Raw genomic sequence first — 26,650 nt, 5'->3', positions numbered from 1 at the left:
AACCCTAAGCCTAAGCCTAACCCTTACCCTTACCCTAACCCTCACCCTCACCCTATACCTCACCCTAACCCTAATCCTAACCCTCACCCTCACCATAGACCTCACCCTAACCCTAATCCTAACCCTAACCGTCATCCTAACCCTCACCCTAACCCTAACCCGCACCCTCACCCTCACCCTAACCCTAATCCTAACGCTAACCCTCAACCTAACCCTAACCCTCACCCTCATCGTAACCCTTACCCTAACCCTCACCCTAACACTAAACTTAACCAGAAAACTATCAGCCTAATCCTAACCCTAACCCTCACCCTAACCATAACCCTAAACCATATCCTCACCCTAGCCCTCACCCTAACCCTAATTCTAACCCTAACCATCATCCTAACCCTCCCCGTAACCCTAAAACTAACCCTCACCCTAACCCTAACTCTCAGCCTCAACTTCACGCTCGGCATAAAATTAAGCCTCACCCTAAACCTAACCCTAACACAAACACTCACCCTCACCCTAACCCAAATCCTAACTCTAACGATAACACTAACTCTCCCCCTAACTCTCACTCTAATCCAAACCCTAACACTAACCCTAACCCTAAACCTAACTCTCACCCTAACCCTAACTCTAACCCTAAACCTCACACTCAAACTAAACCTCACGCTCACCCTAACCCTAATCCTCACCCTCACCCTCACCGTAACCTTAACCTTAAACCGAACCTTAAAAATAACCCTAACCCTAATCCTAACCCTCACCCTCACCATAACCCTCACCTAACCCAAACCCTCACCCTAACACTTACCCTCACCCTTACACTTAACCCTAACCTTAACACTAACCCTCACACTAACACTAACCCTAAATCTAACACTAAACCTCACCCTCACCCTAACCCTAACCCTAACCGTAAACCCCACCCTAACCCTAAACCTAACCCTCACCCTAACCCTCACCCTAACCCTAATCCTACCACTAACCCTAACTGTAACCCTAAACCTCACTCTCACCCTAACCATAATTCTAACCCAAACCCTAAACCTAAATCTCATCCTAACCCTAATCCTAAGCCTCAACCTCACCCTCATCTTAATCATAACCCTAGCACTAACCCTAACCCCTACCCTCATACTAAGCTTTCCCCTAACCCTAACCCTCACCCTAAGCCTCAGTCTAACCCTAACTCTAACCCTAACCCTAACCCTCACCCTAAACATAACCCTCACCCTAACCCTAACCCTCACCCTAACCCTCATCCTCACCCTAAACCTCACACTAAGCCTAACCCTAATCCTCAATCTAACCTTCACCCTAACCCTAACTCTAACCCTTTCCCAAACCCTAAACCTAAACCTAATTCTCACCCTTATCTTAACCCTCATCCTCAGCCTAAACTTCACCTTTACCCTTACCATCATCCTAACTCTAAACCTCCCTCTGACCCTAAACCTCGTCCTAACCCTCACCCTAACCATAAACCTAACTATCACCCTAACCCTAACCCTCACCCTCAACCTTAAGTTCAGCCTAACCCTAAGCCTAAGCTTTACCCTTACCCTAACCTCACCCTCACCCTAGCCCTCACCCTAAACCTAATCCTATACCTAACCCTCATTCTAACCCTCACCCTAATCCTAAACCTAACCCTCACCCCCACCCTCACCGTAATCATAACCCTACCCCTTACCCTAATAACCCTAAACCTAACCCTAACCCTCATCCTAACCCTCCCCCTAACCCTAACCCTCACCCTCAGCCTCACCCTAAGCCTAACTCTAACATTAAACCTCAACCTCACCCTAACCCTAACACTAACCATAACCAAAAACCTCACCCTAACGCTAACCCTAAATCTCACCCTCACCCTAGACCTTACCCTAACCCTAATCCTAACCCTAACCCTCATTCTAAACCTCCCCCTAAACCTCACCCACAGCCTAACCCTAAGCCTAAACTTAGACCTAACCTTAACACACACCCTCACCCTCACCCTAAACCTAATCGTATCCCTAAAACTAACCGTAACCCTAACCCTCCAACTAACTCTCACACTAACCCTAACCCTAACCCTAACTCTAACCCTAACCAAAACCCTAAACCTCAACCTAAACCTAAACCTAACCCTCACCCTCACCTTCACCGTAACCGTAACCCTAAACCTAACCCTAACAATAACCCTAACAATAAACCTAATCCTCACCCTCACCCTCAGCCTATACCTAAGCCTAAGCATAACCTTCACCTTCACCCTCACACTCACACTCAACCTAAACCTAATCCTAAACCTAACCATATCCCTAAACCTCGCCTAACCCTATCTCTCATCCTAACCCTAACACTAACCCTTACTCTAAAACTTACCCTAACCCTCCCCCTAACCCTAACTCTAAACCTAAACCCCACCCTCACCCTAACCCTAACCCTATCCCTAACCATAAACCTCACCCTAACCCTAACCCTCATCCTCACCCTCAACCTCACCGTAACTCTAACCCTAACCCTAACCCTAACCCTAACCCTAACTCTATCCCTAACCCTAAACCTAAACCTCATCCAAACCCTAACCCTAACCCTCACCCTAACCCTAACCCTAACCCTAACTCTATCCCTAACCCTAAACCTAAACCTCATCGAAACCCTAACCCTAACCCTCACCCTAACACTTACCCTGACCCTAACACTAAACCTAACGCTAACACTAATGCTCACACTAACCCTAACCATCACCCTAAACCTAAACCTCACCCTAACACTAACCCTAACCCTCAACCTCACCCTAGCCCTCACCCTAACCCTAACCCTCATCCTCACCATAAACCTCACACTAACACAAACACTAATCCTAAATCTAACCATCAACATCACCCTAACCCTAACCCTCACCCTCAGCCTATCCCTCAAATTTGCCATTACCATCAACCCCACCCTAACTCGCAACCTAACCCTAACCCTCACCCTAACCTTCACCCTAACCCTAACTCTACCCCTAAACCTCACCCTCACCCTAACCCTACCTCTAAACCTAAATCTAACACTAAACCTCATCCTAACCCTAACCCTAACCATGACTCTCACCCTCACTCTAACCCTAAATCTCACCCTAACACTTACCCTCACCCTAACACTAACCCTAACCCTAACACTAACCCTCACACTAACCCTAAACCTCACCCTAATCCTAAACCTCACCATAACCCTAACACTAACCCTAACCCGAACCCTCACCCTAGCCCTCAACCTAATCTTAATTCTAACCCTCACCCTCACCCTAACCCTAACCCTCATCCTCACCCTAATCTCACACTAAACCTAACCCTAATCCTCAAACTAAAGCTCACCCTGACCCTAACCCTAACCCTTACCCTAACCCTAACCCTCACCCTAACCCAAACCCTCACCCTAACAATTACCCTAACCCTAACACTAACCCTACCCTAACACTAACCCTCAAACCAACGCTAATCCTAACGATAACCCTAAACCTCAACCTAACCCTCAACTCACCCTAACCCTAACACTAACCCTAACCCTAAACCCCACCCTAACCCTAACCATAACTGTCAGCCTTCGCCTCACCCTCACCACAAAATTAACCCTAACCAAAACACTAAAAATAACCCTAAACCTAACCCTAACCCTCACCCTAATCCTCACCCCCACCCTCACCCTCAGCCGAACCCTAAGCCTAAACCTAACCCTAACCCTAACCCTCACCATAACCCTAACCTTAAACCTAACCCTAACCCTAACCCTAAACCTAAAGCTAACCCTAACCTTAAACCTAACCCTAATCGTCAGCCTCACCCTCACCCTAACACAAACCCTAATCCTAACCCTCAACCTAACCCTAAGCCTAATCCTAACCCTAACCCTAACCCTAGTACTCACCCTCACCGTAACCCTAATCCAAAACCTAACCCTATCCCTTAACCTAACCCTCACCATAACCCTCACCCTAGCCCTAACCCTAACCCTAATCCTAACCCTAAAACTCATCCTATCCCTCACCATAACCCTAAACCTAACCCTGACCCTAACCCGAACCCTAACCCTCACCCTCATCCTCGGACTAAGCCTAAAACTAAGCCTAAGCCTAACACTAACCCTAACCCTTACCCTAACACTAACCCTAACTGTAAAAGTAAACCTCACTCTCACACTAACCCTAACTCTAACCCTAAACATAAACCTAAAACTCACCCTAACCCTAAGCCTAAACCTCACCTTCACCCTCACTGTAACTGTAACCCTAACACTAACCATAACAATAACCATAACCCTAACCCTCACCATAACCACAACACTTACCCTAACCCAAACCCTCACCCTAACACTTACCCTCACACTAACACTAACCCTAACCCTGACACTAACCCTCACACTAACCCAAACCCTAACCTTAACCCTAAACCTCAACCTAAACCTCACCATCACCCTAGCCCTAACACTAACCCTAACCCTAACCCTCACCCTAACCATCCCCCTAACCCTATATCTAAAACTAAACCTCACCCTCATCCTAACCCTAACCGTAACCGTAACTCTAAACCCCACCCTAGCCCTAACCCTAAACCTCACCTGCACCATCACCCTCACCGTAACTCTAACCCTAACACTAACAATTACATTAATCCTAACCCTAACCATCGCCCTAACCCTAATCCTCACACCCAACCTTATCCTCAGCCTAACCCTAAGCCTAAGCCCAACCTTCTCCATAACCCTCACACTCACCCTCCCCCAAATCCTAACTCTACCCTAAACCTCACCCTCACCCTAACTCTAACACCAACACTAACATTAAACTTTACCCAAACCCTAACCCTAACCCTAAATCTAACAATAACCCTCACCCTCAGCCTCACCCTCACCCTAACACTTACCCTCACCCTAAAACTAACCCTAACCCTAACACTAACCTTCACACTAACCCTAACCCTCACCCTAATCCTGAACCCTAACCCTAACCCTAAACCTCACCCTCATCCTAGCCCTCACACTAACCCTCACCTTAACCCTAACCCTCATCCTCACCGAAAACTCACACTAACATTAACCCTAATCCTCAATCTAACCCTCACCCTAACCCTAACCCTAACCCATACCCTAACCCTAAACCTAACCCTAACCCTCACCCTTATCTTAACCTTCACTCTCAGTCACAACCTCAACTTAACCCTTACCGTCATCCTCACCCTAACCCTCACTGTAACCCTAAACCTCATCCTAACCCTCACCATAACCGTGAACCTAAACATCACCCTAACCCTAACCCTCACACTAAACCTCACACTCAGTCTAACCCTAAGCCTAATCCTAAGCCTTACCCTAATCCTCACCCTCACTCTATCCAACACCCTAACCCTAATCCTAACCATCACCCTAAACCTAATCCTCATCCCCACCCTCACCCTCAGCCTAAGCCTAAACCTAACCGTAAACCTCACACTCACCCTCACCCTAACCCAAATCCAAACCCTAAACTTAACCCTAACCCTAAAACTCAACCTAACCCTCACCCTAACCTTAACCCTCACACTGACCCTAATCCTAACCCTCGACATAACCCACACCCTAACCCTAAATCTAACCCTAAACCTCACGCTCAGCATAAACATAATCCTAACTATAACCCTAAACCTCACCCCAAACCTAACCCTCAACCTCACCCTCACACTCAAGCTCACTGTAACTCTAACACTAACACTAACACTAATCCTAACCCTAAACCTAAACCTAACCCTAACCCTAACCCTAATCCTAACACTCACCCTCACCCTAACACTAATTCTAACCCTAACCTAAACCCTAACCCTAACCCTCATGTCACCATAACCCTAACCCTCATCCTAACCCTCACCCTAAACCTAACCCTAACCCTAATCCTCACCCTAACACTAACCCTAACCCTCAACCTCACACTAGCCCGCACCCTAACCCTAATCCTAACACTAATCCTCATCCTAACCCTCACCCTAATTCTAACCCTAACCGTCACAATAACCCTAACCCTAATCCTAACCCTCAACCTAACCCTAACTCTCATGCTCACTGTAAGACTAGCCGTAACCCTCAACCTAACCCTAAACTTGAGCCAAACCCTAACTCTCACCCTAACCCTAATCCTAAAACTCACCCTAACCCTAAACTTCAACCTCACCCTCACCCTCGGCCTAAACCTAAGCCTAACCCTAAGCCTAAACCTAACCCTCAGACTCACCTAACGCTTACCATAATCCTAAACCTAACCCTTAGCCTAACCCTCACCCTCACCCTAACCATAAATGTAACACTAACCCTAAACCTAAACTTCAACCTCAGCCTCACCCTAACCCTAACTCTAACCCTAAACCTCACACTCATCCTCACCTTAACCCTAACCCTAACCCTAAACCTCACCCTCACAATAGCCCTCACCCTAACCCTAATCCTAAAACTAACCCGCATCCTAACCCTCACCATAAGCCTAACACTCATCCTCACCCTCACCCTAAACCTAAACCTAACCATCAACCTAACCCTAACCCTCACCCTCACCATAACCCTTACCCTAACCCTCACTCTAACCCTAAACTTAACCCGAACCCTAACCCTCACCCTAATCCTAACACTCACCCTCAACCTCACCCTCAGCCTAACCCTAAGCCTAACCCTAAACCTAACCCTAACACACACACTCACCTTCACCCTAACTCTAATCCTAACCCTAACCCTCCCCCTAACTCTCACCGTAAACCTAATCTTAATACTAACACTAACCCTAAACCTCAACCTTACCCTCACCCGAACCGTAATTTTAACCCTAAACCTCACCCTCACCCTAAACCTAACTCTAACCCTAACCCAAACCCTAAACCTCACCCTAACCCTAACCCTCTCCCGCACCCTCACCCTCACTGTAACTCTAAACCTAACCATAACAATAACACTAACCCTAACCCGAACCATCACCCTACCCCTAATCCTCACCCCCACCCTCACCTTCAGCCTAACCATAAGCCTAAGCCTAACCCTCAACCTAACCCTTACACTCACTCTCACCCTAACCCTAATCCTAAACCTAAACTTAAACCAAACCCTAACTCTAACCCTAAACCTAACCCTAATCCTCATCCTCACACTCACCCTTGCCCAATCCCTAAACTTAACCCTCACCCTAACCTTAAGCCTAATCCTCACCCTAAGCCTCACACTCACCCTCACCCTAACCCTAATACTAACCCTAACCCTAACCCTAACCCTAACCCTCACCCTAACCCTCACCCTAGCCCTAATCCTAACCCTAATCCTAATCCTAAACCTCATCCTAACCCTCACTCTAAACCTAACCCTAAACCTCACCCTCAACCTAGCCCTCACCCTAAACCTAATCCTAACCTTAAAGCTCATCCAAAACCTCCCCATAACCCTAACCCTAGCCCTCAACCTAAACCTAACCCTCACCCTCAACCTCACTCTCAGCCTAACACTAACCTTCACCCTAACCCTCACATTCACCCTAACAGTAACCCTAAACCTAAACCTAACCCTATCCCTAAACCTCAACCTAAACCTCACCCTCACCCTAAACCTAACACTAAACCAAACCCTTAACCTCTCCATAACCCTAACTCTAACCCTAAACTTCACCCTCAACCTAACCATAACCCTAAGCCTAACTCTCACCCTCCCCCTAACCCTAACCCTATCACTCACCCTAACCATAAACTTAATCCGAATCCTAACTCTCACACTAACCCTAAACCTCAGCCTAACCCTAAACCTAAATGTAACCCTCACCCTAACCATCACACTCACCCTCACCCTACCCTCCCCCTAACCGTATATCTAACCCTAAACCTCACCCTCACGCTAACCCTAACCCTAACACTAAACCCCATTATAACCCTAAACTTAACCCTCACCCGCACCCTCACCCTCACCGTAACTCTAACCCTAACCCTAACCATAACACTAACTTTAACCCAAACATCACCCTAACCCTAATGCTCACCCCCACACTCACCCTCACCCTAACCCTAATCCTAAACCTAGCCCTATCCCTAAACCTCAACCTAAACTTCACCCTCATCCTAACCCTAACACTAACCCTAACCCTAATCCTCATCCTAACCCTCCCCTTAACGCTAACTCTAACCCTAAACGTCACACTGACCCTCACCCTAACCCTAACCCTAACGCTAAACCTCTCCCTAAACCTCACCCTAACCGTAACCCTCAACCCCATCCTCAACCTCACCGTAACTCTAACCCTAACCATAACAATAACACTAACCCCAACTCTAACCATAACCATAAACCTCAACCTCAGCCTAACCCTCACCACTAACTTAACTCTAACCATACCACAAACAATAACCCTAATCCTAACCCTAACCCTAATACACACACCCACCCTCACCCTAAGCCTAACCCTAAACCTAACCCTAACCCTAACCATAACCCTCACTGTAACTCTAACCCTAACCCTAACCCTAACACTAAACCTAACCCTAAGCCTCAGCCTCATCCTCACCCTACCCCAAACACTAAACCTAACCCTCACCCTAAACCTAATCCTGACCCTAACCCTAAACCTAACCAATACACTCACCCTCTCCCTACCCCTAATCCTATACCTAAACCTATCCCTAACCCTAACCCTCACCCTCACCCAAAACCTCAAAGTAACTCTAACTCTAAACCTAACAATAACACTAACCCTAACCCTAACCCTAACCCTCACCCTCAGCCTCATCCTCACCGCAAACTTAACTCTAACCATAATACTAACAATAACCCTAACCCTAACATTAACCGTAATCCTCACCCCCACCCTCACCCTCAGCCAACCCTAAGCCAAACCCTAACCGTAACTCTAACACTAACACTCACCATAACCCTAACCCTCAACCTAATCCTAAACCTAAACCTAAGCCAAACCCTAACCCTAAACCTAAATCTAATCCTCAGCCTCACTCTCACCCTAGACCAAAACCTAACCCTAACCCCCAACCTAACCCTAAACCTAACCCTAACCCTAACCATAACCATAACCCTCACTGTAACTCTAAAACTAACCCTAACCCTAACCTTAAACCTAACCCTAATCCTCAGGCTCAACCTCACCCTAACCCAAAACCTAACCCTAACCCTCACCCTAACCCTAAGCCTAAGCCTAACCCTAACCCTCACACTCACCCTCACCCTAACCCTAAATATAAACCTAACCCTATCCCTAACCCCAACCCTCACAGTCAACCTCAACCTAGCCGTCACCCTAACCCTAATCCTAAACCTAAACCTTATTCTAACCCTCACCCTAACCCTAAACCTAACCCTCACCCTAACCCTAAACCTAACCCTCTCCCTCATGCTCAGCCAAAGCCTACGCCTAAGCCTAAACCTAAGCCTAAACCTAACCCTAACCCTAACACTAACCTTAACTCTAACCCTAAACCTCACCCTTTCCCTAACCCTAACTCTAATCCTAACAGTGAACCTAAACCTCATCCTAACCTTAACCCTCACACACACCCTAAACCTTACCCTAATCCTAATCCTTTCACTAAGCTTAACACTCACCCACACCCTAACCCTAACTCTAACACTAACCCTAACCCTAACCCTCACCCTCAGCCTCACCCTAACCCTAACTCTAACCCTAAACCTAAACCTCACCCTAACCCTAACCTTAAACCTAACGCCAAACCTCACCCTAAGCCTAATCCTAAAACTCACCCTCACGCTAGCCCTCACACTAACCCTAATCCTACCCCTAATGCTCATCCAAACGCTCCCAATAACCCTAAACCTAGCCCTCACCCTATCCCTAACCCTCAAAGTCTCCCTCATCCTCAGCCTAACCCTAAGCCTAAACCTAATCCACACCCTAACCCTCACACTCAACCTCACCCTAAACCTAATCCTAAACCTAACCCTGTCCCTAAACCTCAACCTAAACCTCAGCCTCACCCTAAACCTAACAATAACCCTAAACCTGAACCTCACCCTAACCCTCCCCCTAACCCTAACTCTAACCCTAAACCTCACCCTCACCCTAATCCTAACCCTAACCCTAAACCTCACCCTAAACCTCACACTAACCCTAAAACTCACACTCGCCCAAAACCTCAAAGTAACTCTAAACCTAAAAATAACACTAACCCTAAACCTAATCCTAACCATAACCCTCACCCTCACCGAAAACTTAACTCTAACAATAACACTAACAATAACCCTAACACTAACACTAACCCTAATCCTCACCCCCACCCTCACCCTCAGCCTAACCCTAAGCCAAACCGTAACCCTAATCCTAAACCTAACCCTCACTGTAACCCTAACCTTAAACCTAACCTTAACCCTAAACCTAACCCTAATCCTCAGCCTCAACCTCACCCTAACCCTAACCCACACACTAACCCTAAGCCTAACCCTAAACCTAAAACTAACCCTCACACTCACCCTCACCCTAAACCTAATCCTAAACCTAACCCAAACCCTAACCCTAACCCTCACCCTAAGCCTCAACCTAGCCCTCACCGTAACCCTAAATCTAAACCTAACACTAAACCTAAACCTCATCCTAACCATAAACCTAACCCTCACACTCACGCTCACCATAACCGTAGCCTTAACCCTAACAGTAACCCTAACCCTAGCCCTAACCCTCACCCTTACCATAACCCTCACCCTAACCCTAACGCTCACCCTAACACTTAGCCTCACCCTAACACTAACTCTAACCCTAACACTAACCCTCACACTATCCCTAACCATCACCCTAACCGTATTCCTCAAACTAACCCTAAACCTAATCCTCACCCTCAACCTAACCCTCACCCTAAACCTAACCCTCATCCTCACCCTAAACCTCACAATAACCCTAAGACTAATCCTCAATCTAACCCTCACCCTCACCCTACACCTAAACCTAACCCTCACCTTAACCCTAACCCTCACCCTAACCCTAACTCTACGCATAAACCTCACCCTAACCCTCAGGCACACCCTCTCCATCAGTGTAAACCTAAGCCTAACCCTAACCCTAATCCTAACCCTCACACTAACTCTAACATTTACTCTCACCCTAACCCTAACCCTCACCCTCACCCTCACCCTCAGCTTAACCCTAAGCCTAAGCTTAACCCTAACACTCACACTCACCCTAAACCTTACCCTAACCCTAATCCTAACCCTAAGCCTAACCCTCACCCTCACCCTAACCCTCACCCTAACCCTAAACCTAACCCTAATCCTCAGCCTCACCCTTACCCTAGCCCAAACCCTAACCCTAACCCCTAGCCTAACCCTAAGCATAACCCTAACCCTCACACTCACCCTCAGCCTAAACCTAATACTAAACCTAAAACTATCCCTAACCCTAACCCTCACCCTAAGCCTCAACCTAGCCAACACCAGAAACCTGAATCTAACCCTAACCCTAAACCTAAACCACATCCTAAACCTAAACATAAGCCTCACCCTCACCCTCACCGTAACCGTAGCCCTAACCCTAACAGTAACCCTAACTCTAGCCCTATTCCTCACAGTTACCATAAGCCTCACCCTAACCCTAACCCTCAACCTAACACTTAACCTCACCCTAACACTAACTCTAACCCTAAGACTAAACCTCACACTATCCCTAACCATCATTCTAAACCTTATCCTCACCCTAACCCTAACCCTAACTCTCACCCTCAACCTAACCCTCACCCTAAACCTAACCCTCATACTCACCCTAAACTTCACAATAACCGTAAAACTAATCCTCAATGTAACCCTCACCCTACCCCTAAACCTATCCCTCACCCTAACCCTAAACCTCACCCTAACCCTAACTCTACACCTAAACCTCACCCTAACCCTAACTCTAACACTAACCCTAACCCTAACCCTCACCCTCAGCCTCACCCTAACCCTAAACCTCAACCTCACCCTAACCCTAACCCTAAACCTAACGCTAAACCTCACCCTAACCCTAACCCTAAAACTTACCCTCACCCTAGTCCTTATCCTAACTCTAATCCTAACCCTAACAATCATCCAAACCCTCCCCATAACCCTAACACTAGCCCTCACCCTAACCCTAAACCTCAAACTCACACTCACCCTCAGCCCAAACCTAAACTTAAACCTAAAACTCACCCTAACCCTCACACTCACCCTCACCCTAACCCTAATCCTAAACGTAACCCTATCCCTAAACCTGAACCTAAACCTCACCCTCACCCTAAACCTAACACTAACCCTAACCCTGAAACTCACCCTAACCTTCCCCCTAACCCTAACCCTAACCCTAAACCTCACCCTCACCCTAACCCTAACCTGAACCCTAAACCTTACCCTAACCCTAATCCTCACCCTCACCCAAAACCTCAAAGTAACTCTAACTCTAAACCTAACAATAACACTAAACCTAACCCTAACCCTAACACTAAACATAACCCTCACCCTCAGCCTCACCCTCACCGCAAACTTAACTCTAAGAATAACACTAACAATAACCCTAACTGTAACAGTAACTCTAATCCTCACCTCGACCCTCAGCCTAACCCTAAGCCAAACCCTAACCCAAACCCTAAACCTAACTCTAACCCTAAACCTCACCCTCACGCTAAACCTAACTCTAAACCAAACCCTGAACCTAAACGTCATCCTAAACCTAACCCTCACACACACCCTAACCCTTACCCTATTCCTAATGCTTTCACTAAGGCTAACCCTCACCCACACCCTAAATCTCAACCTAACCCTAACTCTAACACTAACCCTAACTCTAACCCTAAACCTCAAACTCACCCTAACCCTAACCCTAAACCTAACGCTAAACCTCACCCTAACCCTAACCCTAAAACTCACCCTCACCCTAGCCCTCACCCTAACCCTAATCCTAACCCTAACGCTCATCCAAACCCTCCCCATAACCCTAAACCTAGCCCTAACCCTAACCCTCAAAATTTCCCTCACCCTCAGCCTAACCCTAAGCCTAATCCTAACCCTCACGGTAACCCTCAAATTCAACCTCTCCCTAACCCTAATCCTAAACCTAACCCTATCCCTAAACCTCAACCTAAACCTCCCCCTCACCCTAAACCTAACCCTAACCCTAACCCTGAACCTCATCCTAACTGTCCCCCTAAGCCTACCTCTAACCCTAATCCTCCCCCTCACCCTAACCCTAATCCTAACCCTAAACCTCACCCTAAACCTCACCCTAACCCTAACCCTCACCCTCACCTAAAACTTCAAAGTAACTCTAACGCTAAACCTAACAATAACACTAACTCTAACCCTAACCCTAACCATAAACCTCACTCTCAGCCTCACCCACACCGCAAACTTAACCCTAACCATAACACTAATAATAACCCTAACCCTATCCCTAACCCTAACCCAACCCTAACCCTCACACTCACCGTCACCGTAAACTAAATCCTAAACCTAACCCTATCCCTAACCCTAAACTTCACCCTAAGCCATAACCTAGCCCTCACCCTAACCCTAAATCTAACTCAAACCCTAAACCTAAAACTCATCCTAACCCTAAACTTAACCCTCAACCTCACCCTCACCGTAACCGTAGCCTTAACCCTAACAGTAACCCTAAATCTACAACTAACCCTCACCCTTACCATAACCCCCACCCTAACACTAACCCTAAACCTAACACTTATCCTCACCCTAACACTAACTCTAACCCTAACACTAACACTCACACTATCCCTAACCATCACCCTAAACCTAATCCTCACACTAACCCTAACCCTAACACTCACCCTCAACCTAACACTCACAATAAACCTATAAACCTAACCCTCATCCTCACCCTAAACCTCACAATAACTCTAACACTAATCCTCAATCTAACCCACACCCTCACCCTACCCCTAAACCTAACCCTCACCCTAACCCTAAACCTCACCCTAACCCTCACCCTAACCCTAACTTTGCACCTAAACCTCACCCTAACCCTCTCCCTCACGCTCACCCTCTCCCTCAGTGTAACCCTAAGCCTAAACCTAACCCTAACCCTAACCCTCACACTAACTGTAACCCTTACCCTCACCCTAACCCTCAACCTAACCCTAGCCCTCACGCTCACTGTAACCCTAACACTTACCCTCACCCTAACCCTAACCTTCACCATCACATGCACCCTCAGCTTAACCCTAAGCTTAAGCCCAACCCTAACCCTAACCCTCACCCTCACCCTAACACTCACCCTAACCCTAACTCTAACACTGAACCTAACCCTCATCCTCAGCCTCACCCTAACCCTAACTCTAACCCTAAACCTCACCCTCACCCTAACTCTAACCCTAAGCCTAACCCTAAATCTCACGCTCATCCTAGCCCTCAACCTAACCCTAATCCTTACCGTAATGCTCATCCTAACCCTCCCCTAACCCTAACCCAAACCCCCACCCTAATCCTCAACCACACCCTCACACTCAGCCTAAACCTAAGCCTAACCCTATCCCTAACGCTAACCCTAACCCTCACCGTAAACCTAACCCTATCCCTAACGCTAACCCTAAACCTAAACCTAAACCTAAACCTAACCCTAATCCTAAGCATCATCCTCACCCTAAACCAAAACCTAAACCTAACCCTCACCCTAACCCTAAGCCTAAGCCTAACATAACCATAACCCTCACACTAACCCTCACCCTAACCCTAATCCTAAGCCTAACTTAACCCTAAAACTAAACCTCACCCTATCCCTAACTCTAACATTAACCCTAACCCTAACCCTCACCCTCAGCCTCACCCTAACCCTAACACTATTCCTAACCCTAACACTAAACCTCACCCTAAGCCTAAGCCTAAGCCTAACCCTCACCCTCACCCTCACTGTAACCGTAACCCTAACCCTAACCCTAAAAATAACCCTAACACTATCCCTATTCCTCACACTAACCATAACCCTCACCCTAGGGCTAACCCTCACCATAACACTTGCCCTCACTCTAACACTAACCCTAACCCTAACACTAACCCTCACACTAAACCTTACCCTCAACCTAATCCTAAACCTCACCCAAACCCTAACCCAAACCCTCACCCTCACCGTAGCCCTCACCCTAACCCTGATTCTAACCCTCACCCAAAACCTAACCCTCATCCTCACACTAAACCTCACACTGACCCTAACCCTAATCCTCAATCTAACCCTCACCCTACCACTAACCCTAACCCTTACCCTAACCCTAAACTGAACTTTAACCCTCACCCTTATCTTAACCTTCACCCTCAGCCTAAACCCTCATCCTCACACTAAACCTCACACTGACCCTAACCCTAACCCTCACCCTAATCCTAATTTTAACCGTAACCCTCACCCTAACCCTAAACTTAACCAAACACTAACTCTCATGCTAACACTAAACCTAACCCTCACCAAAACCCTAAAATTCACCCTCACCCTCACTCTCAGCCTAACCCTAAGCCTAATCCTAAACTTAACTCTCACACTCACCCTAACCCTTACCCTAATCTTAAACCTAACCCTAAGCCTAAGCCTCACCCTCACCCTAACCCTCACCCTAAACCTAACTCTAACACTAACCCTAAACCTAAACCTCAACCTAAGCCTCACACTTACCCTAACTTTAATCCTAAACCTCACCCGAACCCTAACCATAACTCTAACCCAAACCCTAACACTAAACCTCAAATTGACCCTAAACCTAACCCTCACCCTCACCTTAACCTTAACCCTAAGCCTAACCCTAACAATAACCCTCACCCTCACCGTAACACTAATCCTAACCCTAACCCTAACCCTAACCCTAAAACTCACACTCACCATAACTCTAACCCTCATCCTAACCCTCACCCTAACCCTAACCCTAAACCTCACCCAAACACTAACCCTAACCCTCACCCTAACCCTAATCCTAACCCTAATCCTCATCCTAACCCTCACACTAAAATTAACCCTAACCCTCACCCTCACCCTCAACTGAAACCTAAGCCTAACTCTCACCCTAACCCTATTTCTAACACTCCCCCTCACCCTAACCCTAAATCTAAACCTAACCCTCACCCTAACCCTAACCCTCACCCTCACCGTAACCCTAACCCTCAAGCTAACCCTCACCCTAACCATAACCCTAAACCTAAACCTTAATCTAACACTAACCCTAAACCTAACCCTCAACCTAAACCTCACCCTAACCCTAACTCTATCCCTAAATATCACCCTCACCCTTACCCTTAAACCTAAACTTAAACCTCAATTTAACCCTAACCGTAAACCTCACCCTCACCACAGCCCTCACTCTAACCCTAATCCTAATCCTCAAGCTAACCCTAACCCTCACCCTCACTGTAAGCCTTACTCTAACCCTCACCCTAACCCTAAACTTAACCCGAACCTTAACTCTCACCCTAACTCTAACCCTAACCCTCACCCAAACCCTAACCCTCCTTCCTCACTCTCACTTTCAGCCTAAAATTAGGCCTAACCCTAACCCTAACCCTAAACCTCACACTAACCCTCACCATAACCCTAATCCTAATCCTAACTCTAAACCTCACCCTAACCCTAACCCTAACCCTCACCCTCACCCTAGCACTCACCCTAATACTAATCCTAACCCTAACCCTCAACCTAACCCTAAAATTAATCGAACCCTAACTCTCACACTAAACCTAACCCTAAACCTCACCCTAACCCTTACTCTCACACTCACCCTCACTCTCAGCCTAACCCTAAACCTAAGCCTAACCCTAACTCTAACCCTCACACTCACCCTAACACTTACCCTAATCTTAATCCTAACCCTAAGCCTAACCCTCACCCTCATCCTAACCCTCACCTTAACCCTAACTCTAACACTAACCCTAAATCTAACCCTCACCCTCAGCCTCAACCTTACCCTAACTCTAACCCTAAATCTCATCCGCACCCTAAACCTAACCCTAACCCTAACCTTCAACCTCACCGTATCCCTAACACTAAACCTCACCCTCACCCTAGCCCTCACCCTAACACTAATCTTAACCCTAACATTCATCCTAAACCTCCCCATAACCCTAAACCTAACTCTCACCCTAACCCTAACCCTCAACCTAACCCTCACTCTCAGCCTAAACTTAATCCTAACCCTAAACCTAACCCTAACCCTCAGACTCACCCTAACCCTAAACCTAATCTTAATCCTAACCCCAACCCTAATGCTCACCCTCACTCTAACCCTCAACTAACCCTAACCCTAACCCTAACACTAACCCTAAACCTAACCCTCACCCTCAGCCTCACCCTAACTCTAACTTTAACCCTAACCCTAAACCTCAACCGAAACCTAACCCTAAACCTCACCCTCACCCTAGCCCTTACATTAACCCTAATCCTAACCCTAACCCTCATCCTAACCCTCCCCATAACCCTAACCCTAACACTCAACTTAACCCTAACCCTCACCCTCAACATCAACCTCAGCATATCCTTAAACCTAAACATAAAGCTAACCCTAACACACACACTCACCCTCGACCTATCCCTAATCTTATCCCTAACCCTAAACCTAACCCAAACCCTCCCCCTAACTCTCACTCTAAAGCTAACCCTAACACTAACCCTAACCCTCACCCTAAGCTTAATTCTAACCCTAAACTTCACCCTCACACTAACACTAAATCTAACCCTAACCCAAACCCTAAACCTCACCCTAAACCTAAACCTCACCCTCACCCTCAATATCACCGTAACTATAACCCTAACCCTAACAATAACACTAACCCTAACACTAACCATAACCATAACCCTCACCTTCAGCCTCACCCTCACTGCAAACTTATCCCTAACCATAACACTCACAATAACCCTAACCCTAACCCAAATCCTAATCCTCACCCCCACCCCCAACCTCACCATCAGCCTAAGCCTAACCCTAACCCTAACGTTAACCCTAGCCCTCACGGTAACCCTAACCCTAACCCTAACAATAACCCTAACCCTACCCCTAATCCTAACCCTCACCCTCACCCTAAACCTCACCCTTACTGTAACCCTAACCCTCACCCTAACCATCACTCTAACCCTAAACCTAAACCTAAACCTCACCCTAACACTAACCCTAAACCTCACCCTCACCCTAGCCCTCAACCTAACCCTAATCTTAACTCTAATCCTCATCCTAACCCTCACCCTAACCCTCACACTAACGCTAAACTTAAACTGAACCCTAACTCTAACCCTAAAGCTGGCCCTAACCCTCAGCCTAACCCTAAAGCGAACCCTCTCCCTCACCCTCAGTGTAATGCTTAGCCTAATCCTAACCCTATCCTTAACCCTCACACGCACCCTAATTCTTACCCAAACCCGAATCCTAACCCTAATCCTAAACTTCACCCTCAGCCTCACCTTAACCCTAAGTCTAAGCCTAAACCTCACCCTCACCCTAACCCTAAACCTAAACCTAACCCAAAACCTCACCCTAACCCTAAACCTAAACCTCATCCTCACCCTAACCCTCACCCTAAACCTAATCCTAACCCTAACCCTCATCCTAACCCTCACCCTAACACTAACCCTGACCCACACCCTCAACCTCACCCTAACCATAACCCTAAACCTAACCCTCAACCTAACCCTAACCCTAACCCTAACCCTCAACCTAACCCTAACCCTCACCCTCAATTTAACCCTTACCCTCACCCTCACCCTAACCCTAAAATTAAACCGAAACCAAACTCTCACCCTAATCCTAAACCTAACCCTCCCACTAACCCTAACCTTCAAACTTACCCTCACCTTCAGACTAACACTAAGCCTAAACCTAACCCTATGCCTAACCCTCACACTCACCCTAACCCTAATGCTAATCCTAATCCTAACACTAACCCTAAACCTCACCCTCATCTTAACCCTCACCTTAAGCCTAACCCTAACATTAATCCTAAACCTAACCCTAACCCTAAACCTCATCCTCACCCAAAACCTCACACTAACCCTCACACTAATCCTCAATCTAACCCTCACCCTCACCTTCAACCTAGCCCTCAACCTAACCCTAACACTCATCCTCACCCTAAACCTCACACTAAACCTAACACTAATCCTCAATCTAACCCTCACCCTCACCCTCACCCTAACCCTAACCATCACCCTAAACTTAACCCTCACCCTTACCATAACCCTCATCCTCAGCCTAACCCTCACCTTTACACTTACTGTCACCCCCACCCAAACCCTCACCCTAACCCTACCCCTCACCTGACCCTAACCCTACACCTAAACCTCAACCTCACACTAACCCTAACTCTAACCCTAACCCTAACACTAAACCTCATGCTATCCCTAAACCTAACCCTCACCCTCAACCTCATGCTCACCCTAACCCTAAGCCTAAACCTAACCATTAACCTAACCCTCACCCTCAACCTAGCCCTCAACCTAACCCTAATGCTAACCCAAACCCTCATCCTAACACTCACCCTAACCCTAACCCTAACCATCACCCTAACCCTAATACTCACGCCCACCCTCACCCTCAGCCTAACACAATGCCTAAGCCTAACCCTAACCCTAAACCTCACACTGACCCTCAGCCTAACCCTAATCCTAACCCTAACCCTAACCCTATCCCTAAACCTCAACCCAACCCTCACCATAACCTTAACCCTAACACTAACCCTAACATTAACGCTCGACCTAATGCTCCAACTAACCCTAAATCTAACCCTAAACCTCACCTCACCCTAACGCTAAACCTAAAACTAACCCTAAACCTAACCCTAAATCTCACCCTCACCCTCAACCTCACACTCACCATTACTCTAACCCTAACTCTAACAATAACACGAATCCTAACCCTAAACCTAACCCTAACCCTAACCCTAATCCGAACAATCATAATCTTAACCCTAACCCTCATCCTAACCCTAATGCAAAACCTACCCCTAACCCTAAACATTACCCTAACACTAACCCTAATCCTCACCCCCACCCTAGCCCTCACCGTAACAATAATCCTTACCTTATCCCTCACCCTAACCCTAACTTTAACAGAACCCTCACTCTCACCCTAACCCTAACATTAACCCTCAACCTAGCCCTAACCTTCACCCTCACCCTGACTCTCAGCCTAACCCTAAGCCTAAGCCTAACCCTAAACCTAAACCTAAACCTCACACTCACCCTAACCCTTACCCTAATCCTAAACCTATCCCTAAGCCTAAACCTAACCCTCAACCTCAGCCTCACCCTTACCCTAACTCTAACCCTCAACCTCAGCCTCACCCTTACTCTAACTCTAACCCTAAACCTCACCCTCACCCTAAACCTAACTCTAACCCTAACCCTAACACTAAACATCACCCTTACCCTAACTCTAAACCTCAATCTCACCGTAACCCCAACCCTAACCCTAACCCTAACAATAATCCTCACCCTCACCATAACCCTAATTCTAACCCTTACCGTCACCCTAGCCCTAACCCTCACCCTCACCGTAACACTAACCCCCATCCCAACCCTCACACTAACCCTAATACTAACCCTAAACCTTACCGTAACACTAAACGTAACCCTCACCCACACCCTAGCCCTCACCCTAATGCTAATCCTCACCCTAACCCTAAATTTAACCGATCCTTAACTCTCACCCTAAACCTAAACCTAACCCTAACCCTAACCCTAACCCTCACCCTGACCCTCACTCTCAGCCTAACCCTAAGCCTGAGCCTAACCCTAAACCTAACATTTACACTCACCCTTACCTTACCCTAATCCTAATCCGAACTCTAGGCCTAACCCTCACCCTCACCCTAACCCTCACCCTAATTCTAACTGTAACACTAACCCTAACACTAACCCTGAACTTCAGCCTCAACCTTACCATAAATCTAACCCTAAACCTCACCCTCACCCTAACCCTAATCCTAACCCTAAACCTCATCCTAAACATCCCCATAACCCTAACCCTAACCCTCACCCTAACCCTAAACCACACCCTCACCCTCAGCCTAACCTTAAGCCTAAACCTAAACTTAAACCTAACCCTCACACTCACCCTAACACTAAACGTAATCCTAACCATAACCCTAACCCTCACCCTCACCCTAACCCTGACCCTAACCCTCACCCTAACCCTGACTCTAACCCTAACTCAAACCCTAAACCTAACCCTCACCCTCAGCCTCACCCTAACCCTAACTCTAACCCTAAACCTCAACCTCAACCTATCCCTCACCCTAACCCTAAAGCTAAACCAAAGCCTAAACCTAACCCTAAACCTCATCCTCACCCTAGCCCTTACCTTAACCCTAATCCTAAACCTGACACTCATCCTAGCCCTGCAACTAAACCTAACCCTAACCCTCACCCTAACCCTAACCCTCACCCTCAACCTCACCCTCAGCCTCACCCTAAGCCTAACCCTAAACCAAACCCTAAAACACACACTCACCCTCACCCTAACTATAATCCTATCCGTAACCCTAACACTAACCCATACCCTTCCCCTAACACTCACTCTAAACCTAACCCTAACACTAACCCTAACACTAAACCTAAACCTAACCCTCACCCTAAACCTAGCTCTAACCCTAAACCTCATCCTCACCCTAACACTAACTCTAACCCTAAACCTCAACATAACCGTAACCCTAACCCTCACCTTCACCCTCACTGTAACCCTAACCCTAACTCTAACAATAACCTTAACCCTAACCCTAATCCGAACCCTCACCCTCACCCTAACCCTAATCCTAACACTAACCCTCACCCTAACCCTAACTCTCACCCTTAATGTAACCCTAACACTCAGCCTAGCCCTCACCCTAACCCTAATCCTAACCCTAATACTCATCCTAAGCCTCACACTAACCCTAAACCTAAACCTCATCCTAACCCTAACCCTAACCAACAACCTAACCCTAAACCTCACCCTCAATGTAACCCTAACCCAAAACTTAACCTGAACCCTAACTCTCACCCTAACCCTAAACCTAACCCTCACTCTAACCCTAACACTCACCCTCACTCTCAGTGTATCCCTAAGCCTAACCCTAACCAAAACCCTAACACTCACACTCAACCTAATCCTTACCGTAATCCTAATCCTAACCCTAATCCTAAACCTCACCCTAAGCCTCACCTTAACCCTAAGTCTAACCCTAAACCTCACCCTCACCCTAACACTAACCCTAACCCTTACCCTCACCCTAACCCTACCCCTAACCCTATATCTAACACTAAACGTCACCCTCACCCTAAACCTAACCCTAACCCTAAACCCCACCCTAACCCTAAAACTAACTCTCACCCGAACCCTCACCCTCACCGAAACTCACACCCTAACCCTAACAATAACACTAACCCTAAACCTAACCATCACCTTAACCCTAATCCTCACAACCACCATCACCCTCAGCCTAACTCTAAGCCTAAGTCACACCCTAACCCTCATACTCATGCTCACCCTAACTCTAATCCTAACCCTAAACCTATCCCTAAACGTCAAACTAACCCTCACCCTGACCCTAACACTGACACTAACCATAAACTTAAACCTCACCCTAACCCTCCCCCAAAACCTAACTCTAACCCTAAAACTCACCCTCACCCTAACAATAACCCTAACCCTAACCCTAATCCTCACCCCCAGCCTCACCCTAATCCTAAACCTCACCCTAGCCCTCACCCTAACCCTAATTCTAACCCTCATCCTCACCCTAACCCTAACCTTCATCTTCACACTAAACATAACACAAACCCTAACCAGAAACCTAAACCTCAATCGAACCCTCACCTTAACGCTAACCCTAACCCTAAACCTAACACTAAACCTCACCCTAATCCTAACCCTAAACCTCACCCTAACCCTCAACCTAACCCTAACCCTCATCCTCACACTGAACTTAACCCGAACACTAACCCTCACCCTAAACCTAACCCTAACACTCACCCTTACCCTAACCCTCACCCTCACCTTCAGAATAACACTAACCCTCACCCTAACCCTAAATCTAACCCTCACACTCACACTAACCCTAACCCTAATCCTAACCATAACTCTAACCCTAAACCTTCCCCTCACCCTAACCCTCACCTTAAACCTAACCCTAACATTAATCCTAAACCTAACCCTAACCCTAAACCTCATCCTCACCCTAAACCTCACACTAACCCTAACACTAATCCTCAATCTAACCCTCACCCTAACCCTAACCCTAACCCTCACCCTGAACCTAAGCCTACCCTTAAACCTCACCGTCAACCTAACCCTAACTCTAACCCTAACCATAACACTAAACCTCACACTATCCCTAACAATGATCCTCACACTCAACTTATGCTCAGCTTAACACTAAGCCTAACACTAACCCTAAAACTAACCCACACCAGCACTCACACCTTCACTGAAACTCGAACCCTAACCCTAACAATAACACTAACCCTAACTCTAACCATCACCCTCACCCTAATCCTCACTCCCACACTCACCCTCAGCCTAATCCTAAGCCTAAGCCTCACCCTAACCCTCATAGTCATGCTCACCCTAACTCTAATCCTAACCCTAAACCTATCCCTAAACCTCAACCTAACCCTCACCCTCACCCTAACCCTAACACTAACCCTAACCCTAAACGTCACCCTAACCCTCCCCCTAAACTAACTCTAACCCTAAACCACACCCTCACCCTCACCCTAACCCTAACCCTAACTATAATCCTAAACTTCACCCTAAACCTAACCCTGACCCTCAACCTCAACCTCACTGTAACTCTAACCCTAACACTAACAATAACACTAACCCTAACCCTAATCCTAAACCTAACCATAACCCTCACCCTCAGCCTCACCCTCACCCCAAACTTAACACTAACCATAACACTAACAATAACCTTAACCCTAATCCTCACTCCCACCTCATCCTTAGCGTAACCCTAACACTAACCCTAAACCTAACCCTCAAGGTAACCCTAACCAAACCATTAACACTAACACTAATCCTAAACATAATTTAAACACTAAACCTAAACCTAAACCTAACCCTAATCCTCAGCCTCACCCTAACCCTAATCCAAACCCTAACAATAACCCTCACCCTAACCCTAAGCCTCACCCTAAACCTAACCCTAACACTCACACTCACCCTCACCCTAACCCAAATCCTAAACCTAAACCAATCCCTAAACCTCACCCTAACCATCACCCTAGTCCTCACCCTAAACCTAATCCTAACCCTAAACCTCATCCTAAACCTCACCCTAACCCTAACCCTAACCCTCACCCTAAACCTAACCCTAACCCTCACCCTCATGCTCGGCCTCAGCCTAAGCCTAAGCCTAAGCCTAACCCTAACCCTCATCCTATTCCTAACCCTAACACTATCCCTAACTCTAACCCTAAACCTCACCCTCACCCTAACCCTAACTCTAACCCTAACCCTAAACCTAAACCTCATCCTAAACCTAACCCTAACCCTCACTATAACAGTAACCCTAACCCTTACCCTAACAATAACCCTAACCCTAAACCTCACCTCAACCATTACCCTCACCCTAACTCTCACCCTCACCCTAACATTTACCCTCACCCTAACACTAACCCTAACGTAACACTAATGCTCACACTAACCCTAACCATCACCCTAACCCTAAACCTTACCCTAACACTAACCCTATCCCTCACCCTCACCCTAGCCCTCACCCTAAACCTAATCCTCATCCTCACCCTAAACCTCACACTAACCCTAACACTAATCCTCAATCTAACCCTCACCCTCAACCTGACCCTAAACCTAACCCTCACCCTAACCCTAACCCTCACTCTTAACGTAACCCTCACCCTCAGCCTAACCTTCAACTTTACCCTTACCATCACCCCCACGCTAAAACTCACCCTAGCCCTAACATTCACCCTAGCCCTAACTCTACCCCTAAACCTCACCCTCACCCTAATCCTAACTCTAACCTTAAACCAAACACTAAACCTCACCTTAACACTAAGCGTAACCCTAACCCTCACCCTCACCGCAAACGTAACCCTAACACTAACCCTAACAATAAACCTAAACCTAACTCTAAACCTCACCCTAACCATAACCCTCACTCTAACATTAACCCTCACCCTAACACTTACCCTCACCTAACACTAACCCTAACCCAACCCTAACCCTCACCCTAATCCTAAACCTCACCCTAACCCTAACCCTATCTCTAACCCTAACCCTCACCCTAGCCCTCACCCTACCCCTAATTCTAACCCTCACCCTCATCCTGACCCTATACCTCACACTAACCCTAAACCTAACCCTAATGTTCAATCAAAACCTCACCCTAACCCTAACCCAAATCCTAAATCTAATGCTAACCCTCACCTTTATCTTAATCCTCACCCTCAGCCTAAACCTCAGCTTTACCCTTACCATCATCCTCACCCTAACCCTTAACCTCATCCTAACCCTCACCCTAATCGTAAACCTAACCATCACCCTAACCCTAACCCTCACCCTCAACCTCATGCTCAGCCAAAACCTAAGCCTAAGCCTAACCCTTATCCTTACCCTCACCCTCATCTTAGCCCTCCGCCTAAAAATAATCCTAACCCTATCCCTCATTATAAAACTCACCCTAACGCTAAAGCTAACCATCACGCTAACCCTAACACTCACACCCACCCTCACCCTCAGAATAACCCTAACCCTAAGCCTAAGCCTAACCCTAACCCTCACATACCCTATCGCTTATACTAATCCTAACCCTAACCCTAACCCTAAACCTCAACCTAACCCTCACCCTAAACTTAACCCTAATACTAACCCTAACCCTAACACTTGACCTTATCCTCCCCCTAACCCTAAATATAATCCTAAAACTCACCCTCACCCTAACCCAAATACTAACCCTAAATCTCACCCTAAACCTAACACTCATGCTCACTGTAACCCTAACTCATGTCCTAACCCTCACCCTAACCCTAACCCTAAACCTCACCAAAACACTAATCCCAACCCTCACCCTCAACCTAGCCCTCACCCGAACCCTAATCCTAACCCTAACCCTGACCCTAACACTAACCCTAACCCTCATCCTAATCCTAAGCCTAACCCTAACCCTCACTGTAACCCTAAACCTAACCTTCACCCTAACCCTAAATTTAACCTGAACCCAAACTCTCACCCTAAACCTACTCCTAACTCTCATCCTAACCCTAACCCTCACTCTCACCCTCACCCTAAGCGTAAACCTAAGCCTAAACCTAATCCTAACCCTAAACCTCACACTCACCCCAACACTTACCCTAATCCTAATCCTAACACAAAACCTTCCCCTCACCCTCACACTAATCCTCACTGTAACCCTCTCTAACACTAACCCTAACCATCACCCTAACCCTCAGCCTCACGCTAACCCTAACTCTAACCCTAAACCTCAACCTCACCCTAACCCTAACCATAAACCTAACCAAAAACCTCACCCTAACCCTAACCCTAAACCTCACCCTCAACCTAGCCCTCACCCTAACCCTAATCCTAACCCTAAACCTCATCCTAACCCTCACCCTAACACTAACACTAACCATCACCCTCACCCTCACCTTAAGACTAACACTAACGCTAACCCTAACCCTCAAACTAACCCTAACCCTCACCCTCACTGTAACCCTTACCCTAACCATCACCCTAACCCTAAACTTAACCTGAACCGT

Source organism: Dipodomys merriami, unplaced genomic scaffold (assembly GCF_024711535.1).
Source record: "Dipodomys merriami isolate MVZ:Mamm:240054 unplaced genomic scaffold, mDipMer1.0.p SCAF_296, whole genome shotgun sequence".
Taxonomy (NCBI): domain Eukaryota; kingdom Metazoa; phylum Chordata; class Mammalia; order Rodentia; family Heteromyidae; genus Dipodomys; species Dipodomys merriami.
Note: the sequence above shows the minus strand (reverse complement) of the source record.